The sequence below is a fragment of the Musca domestica genome, unplaced genomic scaffold, assembly GCF_030504385.1.
Source record: "Musca domestica strain aabys unplaced genomic scaffold, Musca_domestica.polishedcontigs.V.1.1 24, whole genome shotgun sequence".
NCBI lineage: Eukaryota > Metazoa > Arthropoda > Insecta > Diptera > Muscidae > Musca > Musca domestica.
The window spans coordinates 6,720,425-6,737,052 of NW_026712272.1; positions in this window are offsets into that span (position 1 = coordinate 6,720,425).

The window sequence follows — 16,628 nt, forward strand, 5'->3', positions numbered from 1 at the left end:
AGAAAAACGCCGTTAAAAGAGACTAAGAAGCAAGTACTAAGGCGATGTTTGATGAAGTTACAAATCAAAACAAAAGCAATGATTGGTTCCCAGGGTTCTAGAGGTACATTTTTGTTCTTGGGTCTGCTTCATTTTCGCCGGTAGATGAATTAAGAGAATACATACAATGAGATGTGTGTACACAGCTGTTGAATGTATAGTTAGAAATGTATTTTCTAACACATTTCACTACAAATTATTCGTTCTTGCCGAGACTTGCCAAAAGCAGTTGCTTTCTATTAGGGATATCTAGATCGACTATCGCATCTTTAAAAATCAAACGAAAATGGTAAATTGTGGCATGCACTCACGATTGATAACACCTGGTTAAATAAAAAGAGCTCTCACGGAAGGAAATAAACTTAAAATCATCATGCAATGAAGACAAGGTGGGGAATTCAATTCACTGAAATATTTTTTTCTATTGGTGGTCTTGTGATGTCAAAAGAAATAATAACAAATAATTTAGAAATTGTGTTAAAAATTAAACATACGTTTACAGCATTTGGAGATGCTATAAATTTGCTTTTTGAGATGAAAAAGAATTGTAATGTATTAGGAACATTATATTATAGACAATCGTAGTAGTTCTATTCATTTTTCACGATTTCTTCTTAAACTAAAATATTGTGAGAAGAGTGTCAAACATGACAGAAGAATACAGGTAGATGCATCATCAAAAATTTAATTTTTTTTTTCAAATATAAGTAGATTTGTATATGTTTCCTTATACTACGTCAGTCGGAGGCTATTAAAATTCGCGTTTTTCAAAAATTTTTACAAATTTTAATAATTTTTCATTCAACATTTTCAATTCCAAAATTGGTTTGACAGTGCAAATGTGTCGATGCGTCTACCTATATTCTTCTACCATGGTGTCAAATAAGCAAACATCAGCTGATTGTCATTCTAAATGATCTAAAATTCAATGTATTGACACTGTATCTATTTCAGGAGAAAATAGTTATTGTGAATGTGATATTAACACAATTTTCTGAATTTTTAAAGACAATATTTAGACCATTATACAATTAAAAAGGTAATATCATACAATCATATGATTGATGGTAGAAGAATACGGGTAGATGCATCAACGCTTTAATCAGCATAAAAGTCGATTTATCGATGTTCGACTGTCTGTTGAAATCACGATACACTCCACATAATTTGACGTATAGCGTCAAAATTTAGCAGAACAATTTGTATTGTGTCTAGGATGGTTGGTATTGAAAATGAGATATATCGGTCACGTTTTGGTATAGTCCCCATATAACATTAACTCTCGATATTCGCTATATGGATGATTTTGCAACATTTTTTCACGGATTTGTCTGAAAATTGGCAATTGCAGTCCGTAATGGGTTCTAGATCGGTGGCGGATCATAGTATTCAGAGGTCCATGTTTTGGTCTAGTCCCCACATAATGGTACCTCCCAATATTCGGTATTTTGATGATTTCTGTCACATTTTTTCACGGAATTGTCTAAGAAATAGTCTTTTAGGTCATAATGCGTTCTAGCTCGTGTGGCGAAACATTGTATGTATAGGTCCACGTTTTGGTATAGCCCCTATATAACGGCACCTGCCGATATTCGAAATGTTGATGATTTGTTCACACATTTTTCCAAGTATTTGTGTTTCTTAATGGGTTCTAGACCGGTAGCAGAACATTTAACATTGATCTTTCACCCTAAGGTGGAGGGTTTTCAAATTTCGTCCCGGCCGAACTTGTTTTAGTGAAAAATTACTCAAATTCGTTAAAATTGTTGAAAAATGCATATCATAACAACCTCCGATTGTCGTCGTATGAAAATCTACTTATGTTTGACAATACATTCTAAAATTTTTGACACATCAATGTTCCGCTGAATCTATTAAACCCAGTGGATTTATCTTCAATAGTATCAATGCGCTATTAGTTTTCTGGTATAAAAGGCGTAAAAATTACAAAACGCTCTGTCGGAAGGAAATGTAAATTTTTTGTCAGTTGTACGTCTTTATTTAAGGAAGAACTGAAAAATATAAATTTCGCAATGAATTGGCAATAACAAATAGTAATTCTATGATTACACTTTTAGATTAATAATGGAGATTACCTTTGTAATTGTACCATGTTCTCTTCATTATAATTAATTTCTTTAATTGTAGAAGACGTCGGGGTTTCCTCACTTTTACTTGCACAATGCTCAATTTAATTGTTTTTAACTGGACCGCTATTAATTACACCAGTTCCGAAATAAGTCAACCTAAAATTTGTTTGTTCTTATACGAAGAAATCAGCTGATGACTTAAACCAGTCAAAGAAACTTAGTATCACGACATGGCATAGTTATGTCAAATTGTAAAGGAACGACGGTGGGTATCTATTGCGGCTGTGGCATTCAACTGCTTCTGTGTCATCGCCTCAAGGGTGAGAATACGTAAAAGGCTTTATTGACAAGGAGGAATTCTAAAAGTGAGAATATATACAACGCTTTTTTGACTAGCATAAAGGCGAGAACACATAGAACTAGTTTTTTTACTGCCTCAAGTCATCGGCTGGCTTTTTCTTTTAGACTTACGGTGAGAACACATGAAACGCTTTTTTGACTGGCTTAAAGGTGAGAGTACATAAAAGGCTTTTTGATTGGCTTAAGTCATCGGCTGGCTTCTTCGGAAAAAAGGAGCGAAGGACCAAAATCGAATTAAATCAACCTAAAACTCTCCTGTTTCTCTACAAAGAAGCCAGCCAATGACTTAAGCCAATCAAAAAAGTCTTTTATGTACTCTCACCTAGTTCTATGTGTTCTCGGCTTTATGCTAATCAAAAAAGCGTTTTATATATTCTCACTTTTAGAATTTCTTCTATTCTCACTTTTAGAATTATGATTTCAATTTCTGTAAAATTATTAATTTGACAACAACTCATTGTTAAAATGTATATTTTCCATTCTCTACACAAATCAGATATGGAAAACTGTTTTCTATGCAGAAAAATTTGAAAAGTTTATTTACAGGAAAACAAATATGGATATGTTTATTTGAAATGACATTACCCTCTTAATTCTACCATGGAAGCTCTAAGGATGGAAATACATAAAGCGCTTATTTGGCTGGCTTAAGTCATCGGCTGGCTTCTTCGTAGATGAACAAAGGAGTTTTAGGTTGACCTAGTTCGATTTTGGTCCTAGGCTCCTTTGTTCATTTCCGAAGAAGCCAGCCGATGACTTAAGCCAGCCAAATAAGCGCTTTATGTATTCCCAGCTTAAGTGCTTATTTGGCTGGCTTAAGTCATCGGCTGGCTTCTTGGGAAATGAACAAAGGAGCCTAGGGCCAAAATCGAACTAAGTTAACCTAAAACTCTTTTATTCCTCTACGAAGAAGCCTGCCGATGACTTAAGCCAGCCAAATAAGCGCTTTATGTATTCCCACCTTAAAGCATTTTTAAAAATCACTTGTGAATACTCTTGATATTTTATTGGGAGGTTTTTGAATCATTGTTGTTTAGCGGAAATTGATCCTATGTCCCAAATCCCCTTAATAAATTTTCGATGGATCAAAAAAGGGCAATAAATTTACGATTTTCTGTACTGCGATAAAAAAAAATAATATGTACACTTGTAGCTCCAGGCCAGAAGTAAATTATGAAATCATTATCTGTTCTTTACATATGTTAAATGTCAATAAGGGTTAAAAGAGAATAATAATTTTGTTATGTTTTTTTTTCTGTCTTACCTCCTTCCACCGTCGTCCAATGTTACACTCGAAAAAAGTTGTTGGTGGCATGGTATGAAGATGGCCTTCAAAAATATGTTAAGCGACCACATATTATGGTCTCAATATGACATTGAAAAAAAAAGTAGAAGAATACATGTCTTTCAACCTTAAGGCAGCTTTGTAAAAATGTAGATATTTGATTTAACAATTCCTTAAAAATTGCCACCTTTAAAGAATCGTCTATTGGTATAAAGCATTGTAGAACTAAGAAGGTAAAGTCATTTCAAAAAAGTATATCGTCAAAGTCATTTCAAAAAGAATACAGGTAGTCGCATCGACACAGCAGCTGGAACAATGAACTGTCAAACCAATTTTGGAATTGAAATTTTTGAATGAAAAATTATTCAAATTTGTAAAAATCGTTAAAAAAAATGCATATTATAAGAAGCTTCAATTTCTTCAACATTTAAGGTGCAAGTACATAAAAAGTTTGAAGTCATCGCTAGGCATATTAATGCCGCCAAATTATAATGGAAAACGACGGCAGGTTTTTAGTGCGGCTGTATAATCCCTAAATGAAATGTCACAAAATATGCCTAGCCATGACTTCAAGCTTCTTATGTACTTACACCCTTAGAGTGGAAATACATAAATCGCATATTTGGCTGGCTTAAGTCATCGGCTGACTTCTTCGTACATATAGGTTAACTTAGTTCGATTTTGGCCCTAGGCTCCTTTGATCACTTTCAAAGAAGCCAGCTAAATAAGCGCTTTCTGTATTTTCAATGACTCTAAAGGTAAGAATACATAAAGCGCTTTTCTGACTGGCTTAAGTCGTCTCTTCTTTAAAGAACAAGGGAGTGTACGGGGCGAGATAAAAAAATGCTACAAAGTCAAACACCATAATTTTGACATTTTTTTTATTTTTTGAATGAAAGCAAAAATGTCGGAAATAGCTTCAAATTTTAGAATAATAGTACGTTTATATATATGAGGGTTAACCCACTAGATTTGGATTTAAATTGTCAAATCCATTACTTTTACTTCAAATAAATCCTCTCAAAGTAGGTTAACCCTACAAAAAGTTCTAACGTAAACATGGCATAAGTTTAGATTTGTTCGAATTGGTCACCTTTGGCACGAATTATGGCCTTCAAACGGTCAATGAAACCGTCACACGCTGCAAGAATGTTGTTCTGCGGTATTTTGGCCAATTCCCGGCGAAGCGCTTGCTTGAGGTGATCGACATTTTGGTATTTTTTAGTGCCAAAATACTCCAGACACAATGGTCCAACGGATTAGTATCCGGAGATTTTGGTGGCCATTGTGTCCTGGAAATGAAGCGAGGAACGTCATTTTGTAATCATTCTTGGGTGGCGCGTTCTGAGTGCGATGGTGCTGAGTCCTGTTGAAATGTCCAAGGTCTGCGGCAAAAATGTTTGCGTGCCCAAGACTTTAATACACCGTCCAGAATATTTTCTCGATAATATTGGGAATTTATTCTGATGCCACGGTTTCGATTAATACGAACGGAGAGAGACCATCGGCTGTTATGTCGTTATGGCCCACACAATCACCATGGCCGGTGATTGAGTTCTGTTGGCCAACCGAAGGTGCACATTTTCAGCTGACCTCTTTGGCAAGCAAACACGATCATTTTGTTTGTTTACAAACTGCTGGACAACGAATGTTTTCTCATCGTAGAAAACCAAATTCGACAGTTCACCACTTTCGGCCAAGCGAAGCAACTCTTTAGATCTTTTGAGTCTATTTTCTTTCTGTTGCGGTGTAAGTTCTTGCACTTGAGCTGTCACTATAATGAGCTGTCACTGAAATAACATTAACTGCTGTCGGACGAGTGGCTTAGAAAAGACAGTAGTCTGAAGTTGGTTGCAGTTTTTTCATCTCACCCTGTAGGTTAAAAATCGATCTATGTTGATATGATATCATAACAACAGAGGTATTTTCACAGGGTTGCCATATTTTGACTCTGTCTTGTCCCATCTTTATACTTCTATGTCTTTGCTTTGTTTCTCTACGATGAAGCCACCCGTTGACTTAAGCCAGTCAAAAAAACGTTTTACGCCTTAAGCAACTTCCATGGGTATTTCCGTGTGTATGTCAAAATTCGAATTTTACATATGACTCATAATTTTTGCTATCACACACTTGCATATGTTTTTTATTTCTTTTGGTCACATTGTGAATTTAAAAAATTATAATAATTTATGGATGATTTTTTACAGCAAACATGGTAGAATCAATAAGGTAAAGTCAGGCGATCATGTGTTTACATTTTTTTTTGAATTTATTCATTTGACAACATTTCATTGTCAAAATGTATATTTATAAATCCAATCCAAAATCCAAATCGGAGGTGGGAACCTGTTTTTTATGCAGTGAAATTTGACAATGTAAATTACAGAAAATGCAGAGATGGATATTATTATTTGAAATGTCCTTACCTTCTTCATTTTACCATGACCGCAAATTTATTTTATAATTTTTGACACAACAAACAAACAACACTTTTGATTAAATTTTATTTTTTTTGATGAAAATAGGGCTCGCTGTGATCCAAAGAGGTACATATGTACTTTACTCATGTATTTCACAATTGAAAACTCGTCCATGTATCACACGATGTGTATAACTTCTGCATATGGGAAATTTGACACTCCATATTTGAAAACACATATCGTCTAATAGCGTCTTGTCCTTAAGCTGGCGTTTACACACTTTCCGTCATGGTAGAAGAATAAAGGTAGAGGCATCGACACAGCTGCTGGGACGATGAACTGTCAAACCAATTTTGGAATTGAAAATGTTGAATGAAAAACTATTTAAATTTGTAAAAATTGTTAAACAACTCGAACAATAATATCCTCCGAATGACGTCGTATAAGAAAACATTTAAAAATCTGCTCATATTTGAAAAAACATTTCAAATGTTTTGACATATTAATGCTCTCAAGCGTTGATGCATCTTTCCGTCAAGAATCAAGTGAGTACCTATTTTCGCGAGTGTATCTTACACATATCATGTCCACACGCCCCAGAGTATGGGTGTTTTTTTATTAATTTGATATTAAACTCTTATCAATTTTGTTATTGTTGTACGTACAACAACAACAACAACAACAACACGAATGAACAACAAACTAGACAATTTATTGAACACCTGGATTTTGTTTTATAGACAACACACAAAAAAAGACACTCGTGCAAGAATTTCATGCAATTGTTGATGAGTTTTTAGTGGTGGTGGAAGCCAGGACAAAATGCACCCTGTGACGAACTATGAGCTTCCATATAAATGTGTAAAAAAATGATATAAAGAACCACAATAAACTCATAATCATTTGTCTGTCTGAAAAGAAAAAGAGAAATAAGAGGGGTGAGGAGTGAGGGGCAACAGGAGTGTGGGTGGCAAGAAACAATGTTCGATGGTTTGGGTTACTGATGATGAAGTAGATTATGATGATTGTTTCAAATAAATGAACCCATAACAATAACAACAACAAATTATTTCTGACCCTCTTTTGTAAGGACAAATGTTTTGGAAAACGATAACAGCAAAAAAAAAAAAAAAAAAAAAAACGAAACTATTGCGCTTGGCACCAACAGCAATAAAACTGACACGTATTCTCCCTCCCCCACACTCCACACACACACGAAACAGCAACACACGTTTCCATTTAAAAGCGGAGACAAGGAGAAAATTATTTCCGCTTTCATTTTTAATTGTCCTTTTTCGAGTTCATTTTCGTTTCGGAAAAGCATCCTAATGATCGATAGTAGGCCTCAACACGCAATGGGCCATAAATTCAAGCGACCGTTAAATGTTTTTTTTTCAAGGTTTGCGTGAGGCTTGGTGCTACGCTGCGACTTGTGCGGTGTTAAAAACTCATTAATAACATCGAAGGGAAATTTGGGAAATTTTTAACCCAAAAATGGTGTTGTTTTTTGGAAAAACAAGTTAAAACGTATCAGTCGGTATTGCCGCCAGATATATACCCTCAGCCTATGTTCGATTATTTAAATATATTTTGACTAGTGTTAAGAGTATTCAAACGTTTGACCCTCTATGGAGCAGGTCCTGAAGGATTGGGCCAATATTGCCCATTTCCTATCGGACCCAAAAATATGATATAAATATTGCAACAGATGTGACAAGTCTAAATGGAATCGGATGTTAATTTGGCCTTTTATGAGCTTCATGGGTACTCAAAATTTCAATATTTTGTGGGGGAGGTACCAGAAGGAGTGGACCGATGTATTCACCCTTCACACCAGACCATGGGTTAATACAAATATTAGGATGTGTGAAATTTGAAGACAATCGGACTTTTACATCACATTTAATGAGATAGTAATTATACAAAATTTTGACCATTTGTGGGGGAGGTACTTGATGGAGTAGACCGATATTGTCCATTTTCACACCTGACCTAGTACTGACGCAAATTTTAGGATATGAAAAGTTGGAGCAGAATCGGATTATCCATTCACTTTCTGTGCAAAAAATATATTTTTTGAACATTTCGACCTTTTGTGGGGGAGGTACCAGAAGGAGTGGACCGATATTGTTCATCTTAACACCAGACCTTGGGTTAATATAAATATTGGGATGTGTGAAATTTGAAGACAATCGGACTCTTACATCACATTTTATGGGAGTTGTAATTATTTAAAATTTTGACCATTTGTGGGGGAGGTACTTGATGGAGTGGACCGATATTGTCCATTTTCACACCTGACCTAGCATTGACGCAAATATTAGGATTTGCAAAGTTGGAGCAAATTCGGATTATCCTTTCTCATTCTGTGCAAAATATATATTTTTTGAAAATTTCGACCATTTGTGGGGGAGGTACCAGAAGGAGTGGACCGATATTGCCCATCTCCGAACTCGATCTTAGTTTGATAAAAATATTACGATGTACCCAATTTGGACCAAATCGGATACGCCCTTCGAGAGTTATCGTGCGCACCAGCCAGACGGACGGACGGACATCGCTAGATCGACTAAAAATGTTCTGAAACAAATTATAAAAATTTAATTGTAAGGACTATTATAACCTCGATTCCGAAATTTCAAAGTATTTTTGTGAGTGAAATTTTCCAAGAATTCCTTTAAAAATATTCTAAATAATTGAAGGTGAGAGTGCATAAAAGGCTTTTCTGATTGGCCATCGTCTGGCTTCTTCGTAGAGGAACAAAAGAGTTTTAGGTTGACTTAGATCGATTTTGGCACTTCCTTGCTTTGTTCTTTTCCGAAGAAGTCAGCCGATGACTTAAGCTGTTCAAAAAAGCGTTTTATGTATTCTCACCTTAATTGTTTTTGATCAAGAATTCTTTAATATCTTCTTAAGGTAAAAGTCGCTTGAAGTAATTTTTATAAAAAATCCTTTAAAAATATTGCTAAAAAATTAAAAAAATATGTATATATGGCCTAAAGACATATATATTTATTTCAATTTCTCAGAAAGTCCGTTCTTTCTAGTAAAAAATGTTTTAAATGTAGAGGAACTTAAGATGTAGGTACATAATATGCTCAGCTATGATGCCAAGCTGCTTATATACTCACACCTTTAAGGTGAAAATACAAAAATCGTTTTTTTGACTGGCTTAAGTCATTTGCAGGCTTCTTCGGAAATGAACAAAGGAGCCTGGGTCAATATCGGACTAAGTCAACCTAAAACATCATACCAACAGAGGTATTTTCACAGGGCTGCCGTATTTTGACTCTATCTTATCCCATCTTTATACTTCTATGGCCGTTTTTTACATCTTGCCGATAGATAAAAGAGTGATGTTTTCGGACACATAAACCGTTTTTCGTTATTTCAAGTTTCATTTAAGTATAGACTGTCCGATAAGCAAAAGGTCACACCGTCTTCCCTCTATATTTTAAAATAAAGTTTACTGAATTCGTGTTGCCATATTTTTTATTGATAAAATGGCAACAACAGCAAAATATATTTAAATAAAGAAATGGATAACGGAAATCGCTTATTTTATATTGAAGGACTGAATTATAGATTTATTTCACGAAGTTAATTACAAATTCGCATATCGTTTATTATTTTTCAACCTAAAACAAAGATGCCATTGTGAAAAAATGCAGTGAATACCAGTTACTTTTAAAAAAGCTTGCCATATCTCTGTAAAAAAAGGCATATGTTTTAAAGGAGAGATGTAATAATTAGTAATTAATTACTTTTCCTAATGTAAGTAATAACAAAAGTGGACTATAAAGAAAATATATAAGGGCGGGCCATGTCTTTGTAGAGTAGTGGTGTAGGGTACACTAGGTCCGTAACTGTGATGCTCGACTTTAAGATGTTATCTCCTAAAGTGTGGGTATATAAACAGCTTGAAGTCTTCGTTTAACATATCTTAAAGGAATGCCAGGTCCGTACTCGAATCCTGTCAAACTGCGTACGTACCCTTACGTTAAAGGTGAGAATATATAAATGCTTTTTTGACTGGCTTAAGTTATGGCCTGGATTTTTCGTAAAGGAACAAACGAAGTTTAGGTTGACTTAGTTCGATTTTGGCCCTATGCTCCTTTGTTCTTTTGCGGAGAAGCCTTAATGACTTAAGCAAAAAGGCGTTTTATGTATTCTCACCTTTAGCCTCATAGTGTAGTGTTGTAGGGTACACCAAGGTCGATAATTGTGATGCTCGACATTGAGATGTTATCTCCTAAAGGTTTGGGAGATAAGCAGATTGAAATCTTCGCACGGCATACTTTGTGGCATATCTTCAAGGGATGCCAGAGCCGCACTCGAATACCTTACAGAGCTGGCTTCTTCGTAGAGGAACAAAAGAGCTTTAGGTTGACTTAGTTCGATTTTGGTCTTAGGCTCCTTGTTCATTTCCGAAGAAGCCGGCCGATGACTCAAGCCAGCCAGATAAGCGCTTTATGTATTCCCACCTTTAAGCTATCCAAATATGCACTTTATGTATTCCCACCCTAGCACTAAAGTTTTGAATGAAAAATTATTGAAGTTAAAAAAAATAAAAATTAAAAAATGCCTGTCATAAGAACTTCCGATTGTCATTGTATAAAAGAGCATTTGAAAATCTATGTACATTTGTCAAAACATTTTAAAATTTTTGACATATCAATGTTCCCAAGCGTTGATGCCCCCATCTGTATTCTTCTACAATGGTACCATGTGAACCATGGTACAATATGGAGGTAGAACAGCTTCGTAAAACTACAGAAATACAGCCCTGATGCTATGCCCGTTCCTGTCAAATTTGCATGCAACAAATTGTTTTCATTTGATCGATATTTTTCCTCAGCGGGGAAATTGAATGAAACGCCTAGATTTGCTTTCAAAAATATGATCTTGACAGTTCTATCTTTCAATTCCATGGTAAAACTGGTGAATAGCTTTAATGCACGTCTCGCAATTTACACGTCTTCCAATCATTGATTTTGAAAATATTCAATTTTTATTTTACAAAACAATAAATACATACACAAAAATTGACAAAAGTCGGGCACGCTTAGAAAAAATAGTAATCAGCTGTTAGCTTTACTTTACCTTTTTATTGTACCATGATGTGAACGGATATGGCATGGTAAAACAATGGAGGTACGAATATGGCAGCCCTTTTTCTGACGTTTTCGAAGTTGTCATTTTTTAAATACAATTTATTTTATATCTAAATGATGTACGTATGACGCGTGGCAGATTTAGCGAAAATAGTAAATACTACTTTATTTTCGGAGTTCCTTTGCACGTAAAAGCAGTTCTATATTCCATATCTAAGGAATATAAAATTATTTATCTTTTCTTGAGTTTAAAAATATAAGAATAGCGGTCTTAAATCCGGCATCTTTAAGGAAACGTTCTCGGTGAACGTTGTTAGCCCTCGATTGTCGAAAATACATTACATAAAAAGACATCCTTGCAGTGAGTTATACGAAGCCCCTGAATGATGAGGATCTATATGAAAAATTAAGCTAATCCTGTGAGTTGTTACAGGATACAGATAAACTCAGCTAACGGATGGACTTGAGTCGTTACAGTAGTCAAAAATTTCGTCGTGATAGTCTGAGTTTGTCACAGAAATGTATTTCTGTCAGCGACTGGAGTAAAGAAAATACGATGTTTGTCGTTGTTTAGCTAAGGTTAGCCCGGTTTGTTCTGAGCATATATAATTTACACGGCGAGTATTGGTGTCTGGACCCAGATCTGAATCTCGATGTCGGGAAGAATCCTTCATCAAGCGTTTCAGTTTATGTACTGACATCTCCGCACGAGAACGGCAAAATTTCTGAATTCAACTTTCAAATCTTACATGTTTAGACTACTTTAAAATTATTTTCAATGTCAGTCAGCTGATCTTTGTTTACGTATAAAGAAGCCAGCCGATGACTTAAGCCAGTCAAAAAAGCATTTTATGTACTTTCACATTTAGTTTTGGTAGGAGTCCAACTTGTAGTAAATAAAAATAGAAATTGTTATACTTTGTTTTGAATTGTCAATAATTTATTTTATTTTCCATAATTTTCTTGATACAATTTATGCTTAAATTATTTCTTAATATTATTACACAAAAAAGGTTAAATTCTACTTAAAATTATTAAACAAAAAACATAAAAATGATAAAACTTAATTGTAATATACCACAGAATAGTTTTACTCTTCTTCATTTATCTTTCTTTCCAATATATATAAAGTAATGAAGGTCGATCTATAAAATAATTCAAGATATGAGAAGTTATATGACTAGCTTGAATTTCAAAAGATCTATGACTAGCTTTTATTTCATATTTGATTTTTTTTCGGATTATTTTCTTGACGAGGAATGACTAGAGTTCGATTTTTGTTATGTCTTTTTGATTAATTGCACACATTTTTTCAATTTTATCTAAGGTGAGGAAGAAAAAAAACATGGAAGGATTATGCAGCAGATTTGCATATATTCTAGACAACGCATCTACAAAAAACCAGCCGATGAGCTTTTTATGTACTTTTAGCCATGGTCGAATTAAGAAGGTTAAATCATGCAATCATATGTTTACAATTTTTTTAAAGTTATTCATTTGACAACATTTCATTGTCAAAATTTATATTTATAAATCCATTGTATACACAGAAATCAGAGATGGGAACCTGTTTTTTATTTAGTGACATTTGACAAGGTAAATTACAGAAATTGCAGAGGTGGATAGTCTAATTTGAAATGACTTTAACTCTTTAATTTTGCCATGCCTTTACCTTTATACATAAGCATCTTGGCATCATATCATGGCATATTAATGTCAATCCTTTATATCACTTCTTTATATATATATTTTTAATAATTTTCGATTAATTCCAAATAATTTATTAATGGATTTAATCAAGAATTATAGTGAGCGTAATTAAATCCATAACATATTGATTAACTCCATCATGCATACTATCTATTATGAAAACCGCTGAACTGGTTCAGTTTCCTTCACAGTGAATCGTTGAATTGAACTGTTTTGCGTAGAGAACTTGTTCCCTTAATAATCACAATAACAGTCGTTTAACTCCAATTTATAATTGAAGTTCCTCTTATAGTTAAGCAAGAGTTATGTGTCTTAAAATAAAAATTAATTTTATTAAGTGATTACATTAGAGCCTCTATTTTCTTGAATGTAATAACTCGTAAAGAAATGATCCTTTAAGCATAGCAAAATTCACCGCCACATAAAGGCAGCGAAAGTTGTCAAGCTCAACAAAAACAAGGCCACGGATGGGATTGCTTTCTTGATAACACGAAACTTCATCTGATCCTTTCCGAAGGGGTTATTACAGAAGGGCTCTAAAAATAAAATCTTAAAACAAATTAAAAAGGCATTCCATTTTTCTCTTTTCAGGCCAGAATATTGAGCGCGGCAACAGGTGTTTGCCATAAATGGACATTCAACTTAGGGGAAACAAAGAAAAATGAAACGAAAAAACATGGAACAATAAAAAGGTAAAGCTGAGCTACCAGCTGATTACAATTTTTTCTAAGTGTGCTCGAATTCTGCCAATTTTTGGCCTGTTCCAGATTTATTAGAATTTAAAAAAATTTCCAACGATAACGGATTTTCCCTTTTTGATAACGAGAATAATTGTAAAAATAGTTGATTCTTGCAAGACCTTTGTATATGTATTTATTGTTTTGAAAAATGAAAACAAAATTGCTCTGTTCCCGAACCTGGAAGAATCTACTAGATTTGCAATTTTTTCGATATCCTAAAACAAAAAGCGCCTACGTTGTTGAAAGTTTTACATCCTTCCCGTTCTGGAACAGAAAATATTTTCAAAATCATTGATTGGAAGAAACATACATTGCGGGGCGTGTATTAAAGGTATTAATCAGTTGTTTCATGATAATCAAAGTTTGAATTTTCATAGTTTTAAAAGAAAATCCAAGTAATTCATTCATCTTTCGTGATATTTAACGAATTTTGAAAACAAGGAATAATAGCAAATAAATGAAAACAACTTGCTGCATATAGTGGCCTAATAGCCTCCGACTTATGGTAGAATTAAGGAGGTAAACCTTGGGAATTTTTTCTTTGCTGGTGTTCTGAAATTTAGAATCCGACACACTGGATTGATGCCGACGGCTGCCTGATTTGTCACGAAGAAGACGAAGTTAATATTTAAAATAATTTGAAACAAAAAGAAAAAAACAACATCTCCAGTCTATTAAAAAGGCTGCGATGAAATGCTTAGCATTATAATTGCATGCCCCTCGAAAATTTTGCTAAGAACTAAAGGTAAAATGAAATAAAAAGAAAAAATTTCCTCGACATTTCTTAAACAGGATTAAGCTGTCTGTTCTCAGCAATCATGTAATACATCAAATATGATAGTTCACCTCGAAAATTTAGCTAAAATCTGCAGTTAAAATTAAATAAAAAGAAAAAAATTTCCTCGACATTTCTTAAAAAGGCAATTTTCTGGATTAAGCTGTCTGTTCTCAGCAATCATCTAATACATCAAATATTATAGTTCCCCTCGAAAATTTAGATAAAATCTGCAGTTAAAATGAAATAAAAAGAAAAAAATTTCCTCCACATTTTTAATACGGGCTATGTTCTGGATTAGGATGTCTATTCTCAGCCTGCCTGATTTATCACGAAGAAGAAGTCAATATTTAAATTAAATCGAAATAAAATGAAAAAAAAAAAACATTTCCAGTCTTGAAAAAAGGCAGCGATGCCCTGCTTAGTATTTGAGTTTTATGCAGATCAAATATGACAGTCTCCCTCGAATATTTAGCTAAAATCTGAAGTTAAAATGAAATAAAAAGAAAAAAATGTCCTCGCCATATTTAATACAGGCGATTTTCTGGATTAAGCTGTCTTTTCTTAGCCATGTAGAAGGAAACATAAAATATGAAAGCGTGTATGGAAATGGGGAGAAATATATCTCAATTTTCTCATATATTTTCATGGGGCCTTGCTGAAAACAGAAGAAACTTTTCCTCCTTCATAGAAGACCAAGAGAGATTCATCTTTAATTAAAAGACTAAAAATTGTAATTCTCAATGGAGATTATTAGTATTTCAGAGCTGGGTAAGATTATCTCTATCGTAATTTAAAAAATTGGGGGTTGGCATCTTTCCCATAAGTTGGCAGATATTCTATGCCTAGCATTTGAATTTTATGAAGATCATATGACCTCCCCCGGAAATTTAGCTAAAGTCTGAAGTTAAAATGAAATAAAAAGAAAAAAATTTCTCGTCATTTTTAATACAGGCGATTTTCTGGATTAGGCAGTCTATTCTCAGCCATTGCATTAAAGACGGAGCGTCGGCTGCCTGATTTGTCACAAAGAAGACAAAGTCAATATTTTGAAATAAAAAGAAAATAACGTCTCCAGTCTATTAAAAAGGCAGCGAAGTTATACTTAGCATTTGAATTTTATGCGAATATCAAATATGATAATCTCTCTCGAAAATTTAGTTAAAATCTGAAGTTAAAATGAAATAAAAAGAAAAAAAATTACTCGCCGTTTTTAATACAGGCGATTTTTGGATTAGGCTGTCTGTTCTCAGCCATGGAGAAGAAAAATATAAAATGTGGAAGCGTGTCTCGTTGGTGGAAATAGGGAGAAATATTTCTCAAATTTACTCATGTATTATTATGGGGCCTTGGTGGCTATAGAAGAATCCTTTCCCTCTTCATAAGTTGGCAGATATGCTAAGCTTGACCTTACGAAGTTGAAATTTAGCTAAAATCTGAAGTTAAAATGAAATAAAAATGAAAGTGTGAATTGTCACGAAGAAGATGAAGTCCATATTTGAAGTATTTTGAAATAAAAATAAAAAAACATCTCCAGACTATTAAAAAGGCAGCGATGCTATGCTTAGCATTTGCATTTTATGAAGAATCCGAAGTTAAAATGAAATAAAAAGAAAAAATGTCCTCTACCTTTTTAATACAGGCTGTCAGCCATGGAGAAAAAACAAGTAAAAAAGCTGTAAGTTCGGCCGGGCCGAACTTTTAATACCCTCCACCATTTGGTACAAATTTGGCATTTTCTAATAAATAAAATCCGTTAAAAATTCTGTTAAAATCTTAAGAATACCGAATGCTTATACGACGACGTGGGCCAGCATAGGCAACTTTTGTCATAAGTTATTACACTATTTAAATGCGAAACTTGAAGAAAAATCTGTTTATAATCTAGCTAATATCATTAAAATACCGAATATGGGGGGTACCGTTATATGGGGGCTATACGAAGCCATGGACCTGCACAGACAATTTTCTGGCATGGGCTGAAGTATCCATTCCGAAATTCACATGCGAAATTTGAAACAATCCCGGTAAATAATGTCGCTAAAATCATCAAAATACCGAATATCGGGGGGTACGGTATATGGGGGCTATATGA